Source organism: Linepithema humile, chromosome 3 (genome assembly GCF_040581485.1).
Source record: "Linepithema humile isolate Giens D197 chromosome 3, Lhum_UNIL_v1.0, whole genome shotgun sequence".
Classification (NCBI taxonomy): domain Eukaryota; kingdom Metazoa; phylum Arthropoda; class Insecta; order Hymenoptera; family Formicidae; genus Linepithema; species Linepithema humile.
In genome coordinates this window covers 15,838,225-15,857,640 of record NC_090130.1, presented here as the reverse complement: position 1 = coordinate 15,857,640, position 19,416 = coordinate 15,838,225, and the positions used below count along the sequence as shown (strand labels likewise).

Below are 19,416 nucleotides of genomic sequence, written 5' to 3'. Positions count from 1 at the left end.
TTGCACACATTTTTACAATAAAATATATAATTCTAAGCATGCTGTGGTTCCTCTTTTAATGTTTCTATAAAAAGTCGCTTTACTACGTTTCATATTATTTTTGAAAAAATTTTTGAAGATAGACTCGTAAAGCCAAAAGTCTTGCTCGGCTTTTTAAAACAAGAAATTATTTGTTATAAGAGAGTATTTTTAAGGTTACGTTAGGATTAGGTTAAAGAATTTATTATTCTAAGCAACCATTTTTACTAAAAAAACTCTTAAAATCTAAACTTACTTTTGGATTAATTGAATTTTTGTATTAATTATAATTGCGGCTTGAATTGTACAGACTAATCAAGACTAACTGCGTAATGTTTAATGCACGTGCTGATCGGAAGTAGAATGGAAATGAAATTGACAGAAGTTGAATCTTGATCTATTTTCTGCTATGCATTTTGAACGTCATTTATATGTACATCTTCAGTACATTTGAATATTCAGTGAACATTTATGGAATATGTAAACAAAATGTTCCTATTGCTGATTTTAACATATTCTGGGCAGGTTTATAGAATATTCTTTATGAACAAGGATATTCTACAGACATATAAAAGATTTCTTCGAAAATATTCTCATAAAAATATATTTGATGCAACATAGAATATTCATACAATATTGTGTGTTATCTGGGTAACCATGCAAGTACCCAGTAAACATTCGATATCTTATGTATATACATGAAATATCCATAATATGAAAAAAATGTACTGTATATACTATGTACATACATATGATATACGCTGATGTAGATACATTTGTGGATATACATAAGATATCTTATAGATATACATAGAATGTATATTCAAACGAAATCGCTGCCTGTATATACATAGAATATACCTCGTGTACATTCCATGTATATACATCAAACGTATATACATACGATATATGCTGAGGTAGATACATTTATGGATATACATAGGATATTGTATGGATATACATACAATATATATTCGAACGAGATTGCTGCCTGTATATACATAGAATATACCTCATATACATTCCGCGTATATACATGTAACGTACATACATACGATATACGCTGATGCAGGTACATTTATGGATATACATAGGATATCGTATGGATATACATAGAATCAGTCATTAGTTCGTTTGCTTGCCGCTATGTGACGCATTATGCGCTATCTATCTCGTATTTAAGTTTTAATCATGAGAATTATATAAAACTTGCAAAAGGCGGGTAATAATATTGAAGATGTAATAACTTTTTCTATCAGTTTAATATCTGAATCCCAACACAGAGAATTTAGATAAACTGATTGTTCAAAAATTGGGTAGATAAATATCCGAAATGAAAATTGTTTATTACCCAGTAAACATTCAATATCCTATATATATACATGGAATATCCAAAATGTGAAAAAAACGTACTGTATATAATATGTACATACATAGAATGTACCTCATGTACATACCACGAATGTGTATTGCACATCCTCGGAATATATCCTATATTGGTACATACTGCAACGTGCACTGCAAACTGCACATCCTCGGAATATACCCCATGTATATACCACGAATGTACACTGCATATCTTTGGAATATACCTATAGCACAAAAATTTATTAATGATAAGGTCTAGCCAAGTTCCAAAAGACACTCCAATATGTTTATATTTTGATAATTATCTAAATTTTTAATATATCACCAACATGAAAAGTAACTGATATATTATTCAAGGTACAAATTTGAAATAAACATACATAAAATATACATAAAATGTATAAATAAAACTGATCAAAATTTGATTGAAAAAAATTTAATTAAAATAACAAAATATTTATTAAAAAATACAAAAAAACTTGGCGCTGCTAACGGGCTTTGCCCCTCCCCTTTAATTGCTTCCTCCCCCAGCGCAACCCTTCGCAACATTACCCCTTCACCCTCGTCAAGGAGCCCCACCGCCCCTTCGCCCCTCTTTACACCTCAAAGTATTATGAAACAATGAAAATGAGTAATAATGTAATAATTAGAATGATTAATTGACATCATGTAATTAATTGACATTATGTAAGTTAACATGTTGTTCGGTGTGGCAGCGCCAAGTTTTTTTGTATTTTTTAATAAATATTTTGTTATTTTAATTAAATTTTTGTCAATCAAATTTTGATCAGTTTTATTTATACATTTTATGTATATTTTATGTATGTTTATTTTAAATCTGTACCTTGAATAATATATCAGTTACTTTTCATGTTGGTGATATATTAAAAATTTAGATAATTATCAAAATATAAACATATTGGAGTGTCTTTTTTGGAACTTGGCTAGACCTTATCATTTATGAATTTTTGTGCTATATCACCTACTTTTTTATAAATGTACAAAATTAATTATGACAGAATTGAAATTATTTTTCAATTATTTTTGCACATTTTGAATGTAACATTTATATTAAGTCAGTTATATTGTTGCGTCCGCGGACCGGTATTTCACGCACAACAACGAAACTCACGAAATCAAGCAACACAACACAACACTTCAAATAAACAGAGAACACTTTAATAAACAACACAGAACTTTACAATAAGAAACCGGAAATATAATTTAAAGACCGGAGCTGTCGTATACGTCCGTCCGAGCAGACAGCTATCTCAGATCTGACATATGACAGTTTGTTTATAACTGTCATAGAGACTCTTTAAACTGTTAATCAATATTCGTTGTCTTGACAACGAATATAAGAAAGATTATTAATAAATGCCATTTGGCTTCAACTCTCTAATGACCGATCGATATTATCGATCGGTCCGTCAGCTGTAACACACACAGCATCAGCGGCGAAATAGTACGGGCGCAACACTGCCCCTCTTCTTCAAGATTGTCGTCCCGACAATCATTCTTGAAATTAATCCAGGAAAGTTAATTGTTATCTTCGAACTTCTAGTGTCGACTCCAGGGCATTTCAACGACTTCCTGCTCTACCTTGTGCTGCTGCATCAAGTTACCGAGCGCCGTTATCTTGATCCCAATCGAACACCTTTAAATTCGAGAAAACCATCGACTCCAGGGTTCCCTCTTGGTTTCCTTGCTCTACCTTGTGCTGTTGCAACAAGTTACCGAGCACCAATCCAGGTCCCAATCGATTAACTTCTTCTCGCCATCTTCAATTCCTATGCTGCCGCTCTTTACAATTCTTCAGACAAGAGAGGGGTATCTGCCGTGGACCCATCGCCCTAAAAAGAACTTCTCAAGTCCCTGCCTCAGCATTTGCTCTTCGGCCCACGGGAAAACCACGGTCAAAAACCGTGGGCGAGGCAGTTCTTATTGAAAATGTTTGAAATTCTTTTCTCTTTTCCATTTTTCTTCCTAACTTTGTCCTTATTCCTTCTTCCAAAATTTCCTTTCCTTCCTTTCTTCAAATATCCTTTCCACTTCCTTTCTTCAAACCTTCAAATTCTTTTCTTCAAATATCTTTTCTCCACTTCCTTTCCTCAAATATCCTTTCCACTTCTTTTCTTCAACCCTCTACTTCCCTTCTTCAAACCTTCAAATTCTTTTCTTTTCAGAAAACTCTAAACAGAAAGAAAATAAGCAGAATCGAATAAACAAAATTAATTTCTTAACACATAAAGAAATTATTTCTCTATTTTTTTAATTTGAGTTTACAGATGTTTCAACTTTATTAAAAGATTCTGAAAAACTATTTTCATGAATTTCTTTTATTGCTTTAGCTCTTTGAACTGCAATCTTAAGTGATGTGATTCCTTCTAACTGTAACGTTTTTTTTACAAAGCGATCTGATAGGGCCGAAATAAATTGCGCGCATGCAATTTTATCACGTATTTAATGAGTACACTCCGGGTACGCTAATTGTGATAATCGTTCAATATTGGAACCTAATGTTGCTTCGTCTTCACCGAATTTCTGCTTACAATTTGTAAATTGTGAATAATATGACTATGAAAGATAGCTTTCACCAAAACGAAGCTCTAATTTTGATTTTAATTCACAAAATTCTAAGTTTTCAAAATCAGTCACACATTCCAATACCGCACGAGCTTTTCCGCGTAAACACGAAACGAGTGCAACCGTTTTTGTCGATTCTGACCACTGATTAGCGCGCGCGATTAAATCAAATTGGGAAAAGAATTCGCGAAGCGGAACTGTCCCATCGAAATTATCCGGTTTCAATTTAAACCCTAATTCTCTCGCAATCGTATTTCCTTCGTTAAGATCATTCAAACCCGTTGTTCTAGCTAAATTCCTATCACTATCTCTAAAATTAGAACGACTTATCTGGTTTTCGTCAATCCGTTGAAGCCGCTCCTCCATTCCTCGTAGCATCTCATCCCGTTGTTGCAGTTGTTCTTGGAATTGTTCCTGTTGCTGCAAGCGCTCAGCATGAAGCTGCTTAATTTCACGCAAAGCGATTTGAAGCGCCATCGCTTCCGTGGATAATGTTTCTTCCAGATGAAGCGGAGTCGTTCCTCGAAGCCGTGGTCTCTTTTGTGACGCTCCTTCAACTATCATATCGTGTTCCGATCTTGTCGTCATGTCGCACAAAATCCCGGATGAGCCCCCAAAATGTTGCGTCCGCGGACCGGTATTTCACGCACAACAACGAAACTCACGAAATCAAGCAACACAACACAACACTTCAAATAAACAGAGAACACTTTAATAAACAACACAGAACTTTACAATAAGAAACCGGAAATATAATTTAAAGACCGGAGCTGTCGTATACGTCCGCCCGAGCAGACAGCTATCTCAGATCTGACATATGACATTTTGTTTATAACTGTCATAGAGACTCTTTAAACTGTTAATCAATATTCGTTGTCTTGACAACAAATATAAGAAAGATTATTAATAAATGCCATTTGGCTTCAACTCTCTAATGACCGATCGATATTATCGATCGGTCCGTCAGCTGTAACACACACAGCATCAGCGGTGAAATAGTACGGGCGCAACAATATATTAACTAAATTATTTTACATTCTAACACAAGTATTTTGTTTTTTTTTTTCATATTACACTTACATTCTATGAAACAGATGTTTTATTTCAAATATTCAAACTAAACTATTTTTAGTTGTAACATGTCTTCGATTTAACTGCCCCATTGATATGAAGTTATGGATAGCTGATATTAAATATCTTTGCTTCATATCACGGTTATGTTAAAATTTTTATAAAATATGCGAAAAAAACTATGATATGATATCAAAGACATGTTAAACATAAAATAATTAAGTTAGAACATTCAAAATGACACTTATTATGTTTCACCTAGCGTAATTGTGATATCAAACGCAATACTTATGTTATTAGTTATTTTTTAATATTACCAATAAAACATCTGTTTCACAGGACATAAGTGTGATATGAAACACAATACTTGTGTTATAATGTGAAATATTTTAGTTAATATGTAATTAAGTTAATATAAATAAACAAAATTAATTATGTAACAGAATTAAAATTATTTTTTATTTATTGTTGTACATTTTGGATGTAACACTTATATAAACTACGATATAAACTATGATATCAAATCAGCGATATATGAAACATAAAATAATTAAGTTAGAACATTCAAAAGGACACTTATTGTGTTTCACATAACGTAACTGTGATATCAAACGCAAAGACTTATGTAATTAGTTATTTTCTAATATTACTAATAAAACATTTGTTTCACATGACTTAAATGCTATATAAAACACAAAACGTGTTATAATGTAAAATAGTTTAGTTAATATGTAATTAAGTTAATATCAAAATGTACAGAAATGTACAAAATTAATTATGTGACAAAATTTAAATTATTTTTCAATTATTTTTCTACATTTCGTATGTAACATTTATATTAACTTAATAACATATTAACTAAATTATTTTACATTATAAGTTTTGCGACTGGATCGATGTCGACGTGTTCTTCGTTCATTAATACTAATAAAATTCTATTACATGGCAGTTTATTTGTTAATAAAATATTAACAAGATTAAAGGATATAATAATTTTCTTTTTCATACTTTGCAGAAGTTCTTTTTAATACTCTTCGAGTTATTTTATATCTTAATCTGACATATTTTGATATAAAATTTAAATTAAAATTTCTCTTCAAATTAAAATATTAAGTTATGGATAATCTTACCGTAATACTTTTATGATTAGAATAATGAGAAGTGGTAAAGAAAACGCATAATTGTTAAAAAAAGTACATTGTAAATTACATACTTTTTCTTCAAAATAACAATGGGTTTTTTTACACGTATTGATTTGTTTTATTATTCTGCGCATAAAAATATTACGGTAAGATTATCGATAACTAAATATTTTAAGAAATTTTAGATTTTATATCAAAATATGTCATATCTCTCTCTCTTTTTCATGTTTGCGAAATTTTTGTAGTGCAACTTGGGGAAGTCGAATTCATTGACCCTTGGCACCTGGTGCAAGAAATGCACGTAGCGCAACTCGGGGTACTCAAGTTCGTCAACTCTTGGGACCTGGTGCGAGGAATTCCCGTAGCGCAACTCCCGAAAATTGAATTCGTCGACCCTTGGCACCTGGTGCGAAAAATTCCCGTAGCGCAACTCACGAAAGTTGAATTTGTCGACCCTTGACACCTGGTGCGAGGAATTCCCGTAGCGCAACTCGGAGAAGTCAAATTTGTCGACCCTTTGCACCTAGTGCGAAAAATTCCTGTAGCACAACTCGTGAAAGTCGAATTCGTCGACCCTTGACACCTGGTGCGAGGAATTCCCGTAGCGCAACTCGGGGAAGTCGAAATCGTCGATTCTTGGCACCTGGTGCGAGAAATTCCCGTAAATTTTAATGATAATGATAATACCCTGGGCCCCATAAATTCTTCATTCGCCCCTGCGGACAGAGGAGAAGAATAAGGAGACGACGTTTCTTAATTTTTGCATTACCAACATCACTTTTTGACCGCTTGTATCTCCGGAACGGCTGGACCAATTTTAATTTTTTTTTGCTCAAATTAGTCGTGGCGATGCCGCCTTTAAGGATATACTATGTGTTTTTGTAAAATTTTTTTATATTTTAGTTGCTACAAATCCCCGAAAAATCGACTTTGTGCGCGCAGGATAAGAGACTTAGTAGTGTCATTTTCTGAACTTTGCCAGAGACTCTTTTCCTGACTTAGTAGTGTCGTTTTTTGAACTTGGCCGGAGACACTACCGCGTCTCCTGATGTATGTACTATGGACATCCTATGTACATACATGTGATAATTATTTCACATACATAGTATATGCGCTTTATACTTTTCACATTCTCTCTATATACATAGAATATACAATATACATATATGTATATACATAGGACGTACATAGAATGTCTTAATGTTTATTGGGTATACAGAAATATATGTTTTGATCGCTATTTATTAACCTTAAAAATCTTACTTTTAATAACTTCACCGAATAAACTGTATAATTATAGACTTTGTTTCGCATTGAAAGTACCGGGCAAAGAAGGTAGACCTTGTAACAGCACGCGCTTTTACTAAGCGCCACACGGGCTTCACGTGAGCACCCCCCATTACGGGCCGCATTCCGATCCCCCCAACTCGAGGGTAGTAGTAGCCCAAGAAGAGGTAGCTACCGGGTAGGGTAGCACCCCAAGTGGGGGTAGCGCGACCGGTATAAAAGCCGGCTCGCGGAGCAGACCGAGACCATTCCCCCGAGTACGACTCGGACAAGCCTCAGGGCGCACTCTGAAGCTCCGGTCGTACTCGCTCCCATCCCTTTCGTTGTTCTAGGAGTAAAGCGTTCTCTGCTTCGGTCGGGTGTTCCCGGCGTTCGACTTCCTATACCTCGTCGTTCTAGGAGCAGGGCGTTCCCTGCTTCGGTCGGGTGTTCCCGGCGTTCGACTTCCGACTTTTTGTCGTTCTAGGAGCAGGGCGTTCCCTGCTTTGGTCGGGTGTTCCCGGCGTTCGACTTCCGACTTTCCGTAGTTCCAGGAGCAGGGCGTTCTCTGCTTCGGTCGGGTGTTCCCGGCGTTCGACTTCCTGTATCCCTCGCACGAGAGAAGATTCTCTCCGTCTTCGGACACAGCGCACCGGTAACCGTCGACGATTCAGCAGGGCTCGGATACCCACGGTATCGCTTATTTTATAATATTTTGAGTCCGTACCGTACGTACCGACCAATTTAGAATTAAATAATTTAAGTTGTTTATTATTCGACCAAAGGCGCACCACGTTTAACGATTTACGCAGTTTATTTATTATCCGATTAATTCCGATAGTTGTTTATTCGTTCACATTTAGAATTATACCCGTTTATACCGTTGAAACATTAGATAGTTTAACCGATAAGGAATTACTTATGTACTCATTGTTAAATGTTTTCTTTTATCACGCTCTCTTGAATAAATATTTATTTTGTTTCTTTAATTTGTTTTTGTTAATTTGGAGTCTCCCGAAAAACCACACGAACGAATTCTGGCGAACCGGCGAGTTATTCCGCGTCGTAAGAATCCGCTTTGCTAACTACGCACCGTCGTAATTCCGCATCGTAAAAATCCGCTTTGCTACTTACGCACCGCCCGTGAGGCGTAAAAATACGCACCGTTACAACCTTGCTTTGCACGGAAAGTTGCAAACCTATGTGGAACCGTATAATTATAGATCTACACTGCCGGTCACATATATTTGCCCACTCAAGAAAGAAAACAGAATCTACAAAAAGTTCAGTATCTCCACTTAAAATGATCGTAGAGAAAAAACAGAAATTGATTTTAAAGCTAATGTAATTATCTTTCAAATGATAGCATGTACTTCAACGCAATTGTTCTTTTTGTTTAGCAACAATTAAAAAAGTTAATTTTTCAATTTTTTTGCCCATTTTTTTAAAAACAGTTGTACAAAAAAAAAGTAAAAGTGTATTTTAAAGGCGACAATAAAACCTTTAATACGCTTTTTTAAATTTTTTCGTACGATCATTTTTAACAAAGTTACAGTATTTTTTGTGTAAAAAAGCCATTATAAGACAATTGCTGAAACGGTTCGATTATTTGCGCGGAATAGTTCGCCGGGATCAAGAGTTCGGTCGGTTGGGGGCACGTCAAGAAAACTTGCTGTTTGAGTATGTAAGGGAATTGGTGAAGGGTTTTCCAATTGATAAAATAAAAATAAAATAAAATAATAACGTCAGGATAAATATATAATACAAGAGAGTGTAGGTGCAACTTGATTACGACCGATCTGTTTCGTGGTAAACGACTCTCTGCTCTTCTCTGGCGATTCACGCGAGCTTTCGCTCGCTCGTCTTGCTGACCAACGGCCGTCGATGCCCGGACGCCTCTTGACGTCGTGTTTTGGTCGATCGCTATTGTCTCGATCATCGCTACGAAAACACAGCTCTCTTATACTTATTAAATTATGTTCTTACACTATATTCCTACATTAGCTTCCTACAAGTGTAATAAAAGATAACTGAATTTATTTGATAATTGATATCGGATATGTACAGTGTGGATATGTGTGGATATGTAAAAGTGTATTAATGCGTTGTCTGAATGCTCGGTATAGATGTGTATTAATTACGGCGGTCCCAATAAACATTAGGACATTCTATGTACATCCTATGTATATACATATATGTATATTGTATATTCTATGTATATACAAAGAATGTGAAAAGTATATAAAGCGCATATCCTATGTATGTGAAATAATTACCACATGTATGTACATAGGATGTCCACAGTACATACATAAGTATATTCCAAAGATATGCAGTGTACATTCGTGGTAAATACATAGGGTATATTCCGAGGATGTGCAGTGCACGTTCGCAATATGTACATAGGATATATTCCGAGGATGTGCAATACACATTCGTGGCATGTACATGAGGTACATTCTATGTATGTACATAGTATATACAGTACGTTTTTTTCACATTATGGAAATCCATGTATATACATAGGAATGTATATACATATCGAATGTTTACTGGGTAATAAACAATTTTCATTTCGGATATTTATCTACCCAATTTTTGAACAAGCAGTTTATCTAAATTCCCTGTGTTGGAATTCAGATATTAAACTGATAGAAAAAGTTATTACATCTTCAATATTATTACCCGCCTTTTGCAAGTTTTATATAATTCTCATGATTAAAACTTAAATACGAGATAGATAGCGCATAATGCGTCACATAGCGACAAGCGAACAAACTAATGACTGATTCTATGTATATCCATACGATATCCTATGTATATCCATAAATGTACCTATATCAGCGTATATCATATGTATGTACGTTACATGTATTATATATGGTACACATGGAATGTACACGAGGTGTATTCTATGTATGTACAGGCAGCGATCTCGTTCAAATATACATTCTATGTATATCCATAAATGTACCTACATCAGCGTATATCGTATATATGTATGTTACATGCAGGGTTGGGAAGTAATGCGTTACTTGTAACGCCGTTACCGTTATAATTACTTTTTTTCGGTAACTGTAACGGTAACGGCGTTACAAATTTTTTTTGTAACGAAAAAAGTAACTTTGTTACATTTTTCGGTAACGAGTAACGAATTTAACAGTTATTTTTATTGTTACATTTTTCAAATTTACTCTATATATCAGTGCTCGGAATTAGTCTGAACATTTCAGCCGATTTCCGTGATATACGCCTCCTTTCCTCTCCTTACCGCGCGCGCCGCAGCCGCTTGGGCCAGCGCCGCCGAGCGTTAGGAGCGACACTATCTGATTATGAGTGGGTTCTTTTCCCTATTTATTAAAATTTTAAAAAATGTATTAAAATTTATTAAAAATAAATTTTTTATTTTTAAATTTATTAAGTGGAAATATTTCAATAGATTTCCACGTCACCCATGAGATACTAATGCTGAAGCGTTTTTTTTTTAAGTGGTTTTTCCCGTAGACCTATTCCACTAAAGATAAAAATAAATTCTTAATTTAAAAAAAATATATATATAAAAGAGATTTTCTTAATTAGATTTTCTTGGCCTTTTATGAGAATGAACAATTGATGCAATAATGTAGATAGAAACCACTTTTTGAAAAACGTGTCAGTATTAGTTCCTCATGGGTGACGTAGAAATCTATTGAAATATTTCCACTTAATAAATTTAAAAATAAAAATTGATTTTTAATAAATTTTAATAAATTTTTTTTAATTTTAATAAATAGGGAGAACCTACTTACAGAACCTAATCAGATAGTGCCGCTCCTAACGCTCGGCGGCGCTGGCCCTAGCGGCTGCGGCGCTGGCCCTAGCGGCTGCGGCGCGCGCGGTAAAGAGAGGAAAGGAGGCGTATACCACGGAAATCGGCTGAAATGTTCAGACTAATTCCGAGCACTGCTATATATCTACGAATTTATAGAAAAAGTAACAATAAGAAAACTTTTTAATTTATATTTACAGCATCTAAAAATATTTAAAAAAGCTGGTTTACAACTTATTTTTTAAAAATTTTTCTTATTTAAAATATCTTATTATCAAAATTATTACTTTTATTATATATTATTAAAATTATTACATTTTATATTAATAGCGATATCATTATTAAAATTATATCATTTTTGTTACTTTAATGAAAAATAATGTTTAAAAATTTTTAATGTTTACTGTAAATTTGTAGTGTTTAATTTAATCTTGTATTAGAAAAATTGTGCATAAAATTTGTATTATATATAAAAAAAGTAACGGAAATTGTAACTATTCGTTATCTTTTGAGTAACGGCAGCGGTAACGAGTTTCTTTTTAAATTTGGTAACGAGTAACGATAACGAGTTACTTTCTAGAAAAAAGAACGGTAACTGTAACGAGTTACTTTTATAAAGTAACTTTCCCAACCTTGGTTACATGTATATACATGGAATGTACACGAGGTATATTCTATGTATATACAGGCAGCGATCTCGTTCGAATATACATTGTATGTATATCCATACGATATCTTATGTATATCCATAAATGTATCTACCTCAACGTATATCGTATGTATGTACGTTACATGTATACAGGGTGTCCCATTTAACTTGAGACAACTAAATATTTCGAAAAATAAGCATTGTACGAAAAAATATCCCAAATAAACTTTTAATATTATCAAGGGGGACGTCTGCCTGTGTAAAAATTAATCCGCCTCCACCGCCCCTTAGGGGTGGGGCGGGTGGCAACTTTGAAATTTCAAATGGAAACCCCCATTTTTTATTGCAGATTCGGATTCCTTGGAAAAAAATACGTAAGTTTTGTCCAAAACGTTTTTTCGAATCGTGATAGATGGCGCTGTAATCAGTGAAAATTTGTTTTTGCCATTTTCTCTCACCATCGGGGTGCTTTATTTTGGCGAGTCTCCTCGCCTCTCACTATTCAATTACAATAAATGCTCGAAATGATGACCATCCATTTCGATGCATTTATTAACTCGAGCTTGGAATGCTTGTACACATGTAGAAAGGGTATCTGGCGTTATTTGTGCGCAAGCATATCTAATACGTTCCACCATGTTTTCTCGAGTATTTGGTACTTCTGTATACACTTTTTCTTTAAGGTAACATAAAATTATTTCAACTTTCAAAATTATTTCAAAATTATTTCAACTTTCTCCTCTAAAGATAAATAATTCATTATTTATTTGCTGAAATAAAGAACGCGTCCGTAAAAAAACAAGTAGCTAGCGTACGTATTACTGAAATTTACTTGACTTGAAATTTAAAGAATCCAGTTATTGAAGAATTGTTCTGACTTAATTTCTTTCATTTATTTTGTTTCTCCTTTTCAGTATTTCAGAAATTTACTACATATGTAGATGCCTCATAGTTTTGGTACGCTAGCTACTTGTATTTTTACGAACGCGTTCTTTATTTCAGCAAATAAATAATGGATTATTTATAATGGATTATTTAGAGGAAAAAGTTGAAATAATTTTGAAATAATTTTGAAAGTTGAAATAATTTTATGTTACCTTAAAGAAAAAGTGTATACAGAAGTACCAAATACTCGAGAAAACATGGTGGAACGTATTAGATATGCTTGCGTACAAATAACGCCAGATACACTTTCTACATGTGTACAAGCATTCCAAGCTCGAGTTAATAAATGCATCAAAATGGAAGGTCATCATTTCAAGCATTTATTGTAACTGAATAGTGAGAGGCAAGAGGACTCACCGAAATAAAGCACCCCGATGGTGAGAGAAAATGGCAAAAACTAATTTTCACTGATTACAACGCCATTTATCACAATTCAAAAAAATGTCTCGGACAAAACTTACGTATTTTTTTCCAAGGAATCCGAATCTGCAATAAAAAATGGGGGTTCCCATTTAAAATTTCAAAGTTGCCACCCGCCCCACCCCCAAGGGGCGGTGGGGGCGGGTTAATTTTTACACAGGCAGACGTTCTCCTTGATAATATTAAAAGTTTATTTGGGACATTTTTTCGTACAATGCTTATTTTTCGAAATATTTAGTTGTCTCACGTAAAATAGGACACCCTGTATACATGGAATGTACACGAGGTATATTCTATGTATATACAGACAGCGATCTCGTTCGAATATACATTGTATGTATATCCATACGATATCCTATGTATATCCACAAATGTGTCTACATCAGCGTATATCATATGTATGTACATAGTATATACAGTACATTTTTTTCACATTATGGATATTTTATGTATATACATAGAATATCGAATGTTTACTGGGGATGTAAGGCGGCGCGAATTGGGTGACGTACGGTGACGCAGAAGCGTCGGCGCAAGCACGGACGCCGCGGTTGTTACTAAGGCACTATAAAACGTGAGTATACTCACGTCTGCTCACGTCTCCGCCATTTTTGTTCCATTCCACCACTCCTTGCTCTCTCGCCTCTGTCACTGAGCTGAGAAGTTTATGATGATTAGATTATGGCTTCTAAGCTGCTCGAACTCTGTGTTTACGTGTATTTTGATTATCCGACTGTGAACAATAAAAAGATACAAAATGCCTTGCTGTGTTGCGGTCAATTGTACTAATAGAACAGAAAAAGGCGCTCAATTATTTTTGTTTCCTGCGGATGATGTTCGTCGACAGCAATGAATACGTAATCTCCGTAGAGAGTCTTGGACATCAACCAAATTATCGTGCCTCTGTGAAGTAAGTTTATTCTTTTATATTTTCAATTTACGTAGCTTTTTCTGTTTGTTTAAAATCATGGATCGTTTTTTAAGTGTAGTTTAGATTTGTCACCGTTTGAAATTACATAAATATGAATAACTGTAATCAATAAGGACATTTATCTTATAAGCAGTTTTTTTATTTCAGAAACATTTTGAAGAATCACAGTTTGAGACTGGTCGAGCAGATAATTGGCGAAAATTAAAACCAAACGCCGTACTAACTTTTTTCGATATACCTGATCCACCTGCAATGAATAAAAATGAAACAGATGAACCAAATACAAATGCCACTGCTGAGAAAAACGCAAATTTCTATGATACATTACAGCAGCGCTCGGAAATAGTTGCACACTTCGAGCCGATTCAGGAGACGACGCCTCCTGTTCCCCCACTACCGCCCGGCCTCTGGCGGCCGAGCCGCCGATAGCTCTGGCGCAGGAGCGTTTTATATAAGAAATAGGCTGGGTTGTTGAGGCACCTCTCAGAAAATAGTAATATTTTCTTTGCTACATAAATAATGTTTATTTTTATTAATAATTAAATATATATATATATATATATTATGTATTAATGAAAATAAACATTATTTATGTAGTGAAGAAAATGTTACGATTTCCTGAGAGATGCCTAAACAATTCAGCCTATTTCTAATATAAAACGCTCCTAAGCCAGAGCTATCGGCGGCTCGGCCGCCAGCGGCCGGGCGGTAGTGGGGGAACAGGAGGCGTCGTCTCCTGAATCGGCTCGAAATGTGCAACTAATTCCGAGCGTTGCATTACAGTAAGGTAAAAGAAATGATATATTAATTTGTTTGTTTATTTATTTATTTATTTATTATTATTATATTTATGGGCGTGACTAATACTCTTGTACACATCGTACGAGTGACTAAATATAAACATAAGATTAAGAGGATGCTGAAGTGACGGGCGAACTCCGACGCGAAAGCGCCATCATTTCGATGGTACTAAAAATGAAATGACATTATCGGCGCAGCCTACGGACCTATGCCGCGTAGGTCCGTGTGTACGCATTTGTTTGTAGTGGTGACTCACTACACTGACGTGTGGTCTGTGTACGTGTGTCATCGAAAGTTTGTAAACAAACGATGCTTGCGCTTGTTTCCTCGACTGAAATTTCGTTGCAAGGCTGCAATATAATGTCCGAGAAAACATAAGCGTATACAAGGTGTCAAATAAATACAAACTAAATATGACAAAATAATAAATGAAAAATATACATATAATACTATATATATCACTGAAGAAAAATGTCATATACTTTTGTTATTTTTATCCTTATGTAGTAAATACTAAATAACTAATTAATCAATTAATTAATATATACATATACACATATATTCAATAAATAGTTATCTTTATTTTGTATTTTATATGATAATGACTGAAATAATGGAAGTATATATCATTTCAGTTATATAAAATACAAAATAAAGATAACTATATTCAATATGTATATGTATGTATTCAATAATTAATTAACTTATTTATTTATTTTGTATTAATTACATAAGAATAAATTTAGGAAAAGCATATAACATATTTTTCCAATTAGATATATAGTATTATACATACATTTTTCAAATAAAATATTTTATCATATCTAACTTATATCTATTAGAAACCTTGTATAAGTCTATTTTGTCTCGTATGTACATCATTCAGCCATACGCTAGAATTTTAATTGCGAGAAAAAAGGTTAAATGACCTTATAAATTATCTGATAAAATATAAACAGACCACACGTGCAGTAAATTGCTAACTAAAATAAATACGTATTTCTTCAAATCTGTCAGCTGACGTTAGATCGCCTATGACAATATTTCTTAAAATCTGCCAGTTCACGAATAAATCGTCTTTGGCTCTCTTTTTTCTAAACGGTCAACTGACGTTAGATCGCCTCTGACAATATTTATTAAAAATTGTTAGCTGACGTTAGATCATTTCTGACAATATTTCTTACAATTTGCCAGTCCACGAATAAATCGCCTTTAGCTGTCTTTTTTCTAAACTGTCAGCTGACGTTAGATCGCCTCTGGCTATATTTATTAAAAATTGTCAGCTCACGATAGATCGCCTCTGACAATATTTCTTACAATTTGCCAGTTCACGAATAAATCACCTTTAGCTTTTTTTCTTCTAAACTGTCAACTGACGTTAGATCGCCTCTGACTATATTTATTTAAAATTGTCAGCTCACAATAGATCGCCTCTGACTATATTTATTAAAAATTGTTAGCTGACGTTAGATTGCCTCTGGCTTGTCTTATTCTATATTGCCAGTCCACGAGAAAGCCGCCTCTGGCTTGAAGACAAGAATAAGAATTTTTTTCTAATGCCAGTTCACGAGAAAACCGCCTCTGGCTTGTCTTATTCTATATTGCCAGTCCACGAGGAAACCGCCTCTGGCTTGAAAACAAGAATAAGAATTTTCTAATGCCAGTCCACGAGAAAACCGCCTCTGGCTTGTCTTATTCTTTATTGTAAGATACTTTTATTACGTCATATGCTCTATGTATATATATAATGTATATTATATGCTCCATATTATCTATATTCATATCAAAATATCTTTCTAAGAAATTGACATCATTTTGTATACTTTTTTTACAATAAATGTATGATATATGCCATATTTTTTATTTCTAAAGCATGAAATATATAGATATTTTTATTTTTTTGTGTCTATTATTTGTAAAATAATCTTGATAAAAGAAACAACATTAATTTTGCGACTTGCAATAATCTGTTTTATTATATGCTTCTTTTAAATACTTACAATTAGCCTTATTTTATGTGATTAACTTGGTATTTAAAATACGTATCAAAATCGAAAATGTATTTGTATTACAGTAGAAACGAAACATTCTTGTCTTACAACAGAGAGAAATAGCAAAATATAATATTGTCTAAAGTACAGTCTAATAAAAACTGTTAAAATTGAACATTTTATAAAACCACTGTGATTCATGAAAAATCAGAACTATTATTTAAAAAATATAAACATATTTTGACTGTGTGTTTTAAACTGCACCACACATTCAAAATTCACAGAATAAAATTACTTCTGCAAAGTTGTGTATAATGTCAGTGGAAGAGTGATTTATTTGTTATTACATATACATGATATTTTACCATTCCTCTCTGGTGTAAGACTACAATGTTTTTTTTCTACTGAACTAGAAATTAATTTTACATTTTGATGTGTATTTTAGATACCAAGGTAAACGCATAAAATAAGGCTAATTATCAGTATTTAAAAGAAGTATATATTGAAACAGATTATTGCAAGTCACAAAATTAATGTTTTTTTTATCCAAATTTTTTTACAAGTGATACATACAAGAAACTAAAAATACCTTTATATTTCATGCTTTATAAATAAGTTATATGACATATACATTTATTATAAAAATATATACAATATACAAAATAATATTAACTTTTTACATAGATACTTTGATGTGAATATACATAATATGGAGCACATAATATATATAATATAAACACATGAAGCACATGAATAAAAGTATTTTACAGAAATTAGAATATGAATGTATGTAACTAAATAATATAAATATTTGCAAAAATGTTGCAAAATTTATGTATAATACATACACTTTTTTATCCTTCAGAGTGCCTTCAACCCATTTTTTTCAGCCGGGTTTTGTAGCACATAACACAAACACACACACACACGCACAACTAACACACATAACTAACCTAAAAAATTCTGTATATGACAGATAGCACTGAGAACTGTATAGCGCCTCTATCCCAAAATCGCGGAACTAATCTATAGCTCTTTTTTACCATTTTCTTCTATATTGCACGCATGCTTTGCATAAATCTGGAAAAGTATGGCATTTTGAAAATAAGTCTCTAAGCTCTATTTTTTTGGTTTTCCATTATTGTTTCATACGCTCTTCTTCGGCACACACTCTTGTTTTGCAGATTGAAGCAGTATAATTTTGATATAAAAGATATAATTTTTTGAGGTGACATTGTCGATAAATTTTCAAAAATTTTTTTTATTTTTTCGTTTAAATTTCACTATCCACCGAAAGATTAGCATGTGCACTTTACTTACACCAAAGGATTTGTAATTCTATTAAAGCAATAAAAAATGCCATACTTTCCAAAAAATTAGAAGTTCGGTCGGTAACAATATGACTTCAGCATCCTCTTAATGAAAAAATTTACGTCTTTCTCAGCAGTGACATTTGTATTTGGTTCATCTGTTTCATTTTTATTCATTGTAGGTGGATCAGGTATATCGAAAAGTGTTGGTATGGCGTTTGGTTTTAATTTTCGCCAATTATCTGCTCGACCAGTCTCAAACTGTGATTCTTCAAAATGTTTCTGAAATAAAAAAACTGCTTATAAGATAATGTCCTTATTGATTACAGTTATTCATATTTATGTAATTTCAAACGGTGACAAATCTAAACTACACTTAAAAAAACGATCCATGATTCTAAACAAACAGAAAAAGCTACATAAATTGAAAATTTAAGAGAATAAACTTACTTCACAGAGGCGCGAATATTTAGTTGGTGTCCAAGACTCTCTGTGGAGATTACATATCCATTGCTGACGACAAACATCATCAGCAGGAAACAAAAATAATCGAGCGCCTTTTTCTGTTCTATTGGTACAATTCACCACAACGCAGCGAGGCATTTTGTATCTTTTTTTTGTTCACAGTTGGATAATCAAAATACATGTAAACACAGAGTTCGAGCAGCTTAGAAACCATAACCTAATCATCATAAACTTCTCAGCTCAGTGACAGAGGCGAGAGGGCAAGGAGTGGGGGAATGGAACAAAAATTGCGGAGACGTGAGCAGACGTGAGAATACCTACATCTTTAGTGCTCTATTGTTACTAGAGCGCTAGATAGCGAGTGCGTTGGTCGACACGTGTGACTTGCGTCGATTATCGATCGGACCGGTAGATCGTTCGGGCACGTGCGCGTTGATTCGATTATTGATCAAAACGATAGGTCGCTAGTCGCGATTGTCTGCCGGATGAAAGGAACTGATTTTGAACGGATGAAGACGGGAGCGAGGACACGCGTATTGCCCGTGTCCTGTGGTGATCTCAAGTCGGATGTAGAGCCGAGTGTTCTCGGTAGTGTACGAGGACGCTCGTACGGAAGAATCGGAGCCGAGTATTCTCGGTGGTATA

At 33.8% G+C, this 19,416-nt stretch overlaps 1 protein-coding gene and 1 long non-coding RNA gene across 10 annotated transcripts in view; one reads left to right on the top strand and one right to left on the bottom strand.

Annotated features, from left to right (window-relative positions):
* Window positions 1-19,416, top strand: part of stol (stolid) — a 301,015-nt gene that overhangs the window by 158,625 nt on the left and 122,974 nt on the right. The gene's annotated exons all lie outside the window — the stretch shown is intronic.
* On the bottom strand, window positions 16,895-19,203 carry LOC136998712 (uncharacterized). Its single transcript, XR_010889257.1, has 2 exons — window positions 18,757-19,203; window positions 16,895-18,588 (listed from the first exon to the last, which is right to left on the bottom strand). It is a non-coding gene; the product is annotated as an uncharacterized lncRNA (long non-coding RNA).